Here is a 4,181-nt window from a genome sequence, read left to right on the forward strand (position 1 = left end):
ATGAAATGTAACTATTATATAGGTATTGTTATTTTGGATTCCAAGTAATAATCGTCATATCTCAAATGACATTTTGGGGTCAAAGAAAATACTAATGATCTTTTCCTTTTTGAGCCCTTTCCTTGACTTCTCTATATAGCCTTGAAATGTTTGGAACTGACTCCACTGTCAAAAAGTTTAGGAACTAAACGTGAGATGGCTGTTAGTTTACCTTTTATCATTATTTTATCTCTATGTCACATGTTCACATCTTGGAACAAAATAAATAGGTGATGCACACTCAACGAGGTATCTTAAAATAAGAAATGGATTAGCAAAGATAGCATAGCTCTAGAAAAAAGCTATAGTTTTTACATATACATATATATAGTTTATGTTCATATACACATCTATAATTTATTTACTTTTTTAATATTTACCTTTTTATTGTTTTTCAAAATAAACATTTAAAAAGCCCCAAAATGATTTATAATTCCACTGTGGTAGAAAGCTGAGTTTAGGTGAGTGAATAGCCTGTTTCCCAGGTTGTTTCATGGAGTCTTAGGAAAAATGTGGTTGGGAGAATTAGAGGCCATTGGCCCAGTCGGGCTGGAAGAACACTTGCAACAGGGCTGGCATCAGAAGAGCTGTAGGCCCATTTTGAGCCCATGTAGCTGTTCCTGGCTCCAAAGAAGACCCTCCAATTTACTGCTGCTGTCACTGCCATTGCTGCAGTTGCCACTCCTAATGCCACAGCTCAGGCCCAAGGTACCAGTTTTGTACTTTGGGGGTTCCAATCGCTGCTCTAGCACAGGCTGGTCCAAAAGATACATGGTATCATAATTCTCAAGCATCAGTTCCGCTGGGTCCTCAGTCTGACCAGGCATTCTGCCTAAGGGGAATGTGTCCCACCGCACATCTTCCGAACTAACTTGCCTGCCATGCGGAATCCTGCAAAATTACGCTTTTCTGGGCTAGGAGCCTGCCATTCTCAACAGTGAGGGATTCCTCCCCAATTGAAAAAGGCACCACCTCCATTCTGTCTTCATCTTCATCATCTTCATCCTCCTCCTCTTCCTCCACCTCCCACTTTTCCTGGGCATCATTTTCATCTTCCTCCTCAAATAGATCTTCTAAGATCTCTTTCTCCTTCTCGCCTTCCTTTATATCATTAAAGTAGCCTTGCTCCTTCTTCTGCTGTGCTTATCCTGCAGGCCCAAAGTTGGAACCTGCTAGTTTAAGATTCCAATACAAGCTATCCAGTGTGTAGGGAGAAGTCCCATAATCGGTCGTCTTTGAGCCTTCCTGTACCAGGCTGTTTTCTCCGCTCTGAGTATAAATGGAACAGACGCAGAGCAACTTCTCCTGTTCCTCATCAGGCAGTGCCTGTCCCATGGCTTTGAAGACAAGCTGAAGGAGTTGGGGATTGGCCCAGCAAGGTCAGCCTAAGCAGGTCACCCGTGGCCAATCAAGGGAGGCCGAAGAGTTGAATAGCCTCCAGCTCCTTCTCACTTCCCACTGGTTTGCAGAAAATCGTCGAGCATTTCGTCCAGTCTTGGTGTTAGCCACGATCAGTTCCATTGTCCATCTGAGGATGTAGGTGGGCCGGATCCCACTGTCCCCCAGGTTGGCAGCTCAGAATGCATCCTATCCAGAAGGGCCTGTGTGAAGGTCTGGGAGTGTAGGCCCCTAAGTAGGGGCTGCCAGAATTGAGAGAATGGCTTTGGCACCAGAACATCATTCAAATCCATGTTTTCTTCATAGTCTATCTGCAAAGCTGCCAACTGCTCAAATGTGGGGATGAGAAAGCCATTATCCAGGTGCATCCAGCACAGCTTCCCTGTTCTCCCATGTAATGCCCTTGAGCTCTGCCAGGATACATTCTACAGATGGGGAGAGGTTATTCCATGCCTTAATGGCCTGAGGTAAATGCCTAAGTTTCTCCAGCACCTTAAATTGCTCCTCTTCATAAGATAACAAGAGTTCTCCGGCCCTCTCATATAGCTCTTTATGTCTCAGAGCCTTTTCCCAATGTGAATCAAACTCTTTGTTGCCTTCACTGCTTTCATCAGTTTTGTCATCTAGTTGTGCTCCCTTCCCTTCATTCGTAGATTTTGATTTGTGTTCTGTGACATTATCAACACTATTCTTATTCTCCTCATCATCCTCTTCATCTGTTTCTTCCCTGTTCTCCAACTCCCAGGTATCTCTCAAGCTGTTTTCCAGTTGGCAATACCAATAGGTCTTCTGGAGCCAATTCAAAACAAAGTAACAACCTCTTCGACAGTCATTTATATGGGGCATTGTCTTATGGGTCAATTCATGGCGAAGTTGAACAAGCCAGTCTGGAATATTCACCTCTTGAGCCAGGAACCTCAGGGGGAGCTTGGCAAACTTTGTCTTCCTCTCTGAGATAAGATTCACAAACCTGACCAACGCCATGCCTTAAAGTAGTCTAAGTTCATCAGTGCCCAAGCCACCAGTTACATCCATGAGCTTACAGCGTACCAGGTCAGCAGTAGAAGCCACTGCCAGGGGAAGTTCGTTTCCTAACCTGCTCCTCCACACTGTGATGCGGTTGAGCGCATAGCGCTGCAATTTATGGTCGTCGCAAAACAGATAAACGGTCACCTGATCCCACTCTGCCCTATTGAGCCAGGCCACCACGAGGTGCTGGGTCCACAGTTGCATCCGCCGTTCTCATTGACGCACTTTCCGCACCACGCGGCCCAAATCCGATTCATTTTCCCCAGGGAACCAGACCTGGGCACTGAATTTGGTAAACTTATTTACTTTTTTTAAATCTTGAAAGTCTTGCTAAGGAAAACAACTAGAAAGTCAGGATGAACCAACATTCATAAAGACATATCAAGTTAACAAAAATTACAATAAAAGAGAAAACATTGTCTTACCTAAATGGAAGGAAATATCTGTTTCTCTTCTGTCATAACTGATGATTATGCCTTATTTCTCCAGAACTACATTTATTTTTATTATTCTAATTCCTGGCTTATTATCCTCTACAAAAAAAGAGTTTGATGTCTTTTGAAAATTTTGTCTCCTTTTCTTTCTCTTTTCATTTCTTCATCTGACAGATTTAGGTCTTCACTCTGTGTGCTTTTTTACTTTGAATATAAGTATGAACTTGAATCAGAATGAGGCGAGGTGGGAGTCTTGGAAGAGAAATGAAAAAGTAAAAATGGGAGAAAATGGTAAAGAGAGGAGAGAAGGAAAATGAAGTTAAAGACTGAACTAAATTGAAGGCCTGCTTGAAAAACATTAGAGTTGCTCAGTTCATACAGTTCATACAGTTCACTTTATGAAAATGGTGTAATATTGGACAAATTCACATTTGCCTCAATTTTTTGTTTATATAATTATATATGGTTTGTGTTTAATAAATACTTTTCTAAGCTCCTAGTGTTGGTGGCTTGGTAAGTGAAGGGCAAGGGAGGTAGCCTGGAGAAGAGAGTGCTTCCACCTATATGCTGGACCTATTTATTTATTTATTTATTTATTTATTTATTTAAATAATATCTACTTAAGCACCATGATTACAAACATGTTTGTAGTTGGGTTTTAGTTATAAAAAAAAAAAAACACCTCCTTACAGCAGTGCAACCTTTCCACTACCAATGCCCCCATCAACCTCCTCCCTTATACCCTACCTGTCTTCGAGACAGGAGTTCTGGCATTCTAGTTCTCTCACTCACTATGATTCTCATGATAGTTGTTAGTGTAGTTATTTCTCTAGAGCTGGACCTGTTCAGCACCCTGGGACATGCTTGGCTGTGTCAAGGATCAGTAAAGTCCATTGCAATTACATACAAGACCCAGCTGTCCATGTGTTACAATCCCCAAGTGGCAGTTATCTAGTTGTGCCTGGGTTCCTCTTGTTCTACATAGCTCTGGGCATGGGAGATGATCTCTACCTCTACAGAAATAGTTCTTTGCAGAAAAGAAAAAACAGCACTAATATGGCCATAGGCATTTTTATTCTTTGGCCTTTCCTTGAAGAAAATAGTCCTAGCAAGATGTGAAATAAATGAAGTAAGATAAGTTTTGTTTTCTGGTTTTTCTTCTCCTTTTCGTTTAACTGAATCAGTATCACTCAGGGATTACTTCTTAGTCTGTACTCAAAACATTTCTGTCAGGCACAAGGGGATCATATAGGATATCACTGATAGAAACAGATCTTATGA

General features: G+C 41.8%; 1 pseudogene; it reads right to left on the bottom strand.

The window, feature by feature from the left end:
• Positions 1-401: 401 nt before the first annotated feature.
• On the bottom strand, positions 402-1,979 carry LOC126020680 (ribosomal biogenesis protein LAS1L-like; annotated as a pseudogene).
• Between the last annotated feature and the right edge of the window lie 2,202 nt (positions 1,980-4,181).

The sequence above is a fragment of the Suncus etruscus genome, chromosome 10, assembly GCF_024139225.1.
Source record: "Suncus etruscus isolate mSunEtr1 chromosome 10, mSunEtr1.pri.cur, whole genome shotgun sequence".
NCBI classification, from domain to species: domain Eukaryota; kingdom Metazoa; phylum Chordata; class Mammalia; order Eulipotyphla; family Soricidae; genus Suncus; species Suncus etruscus.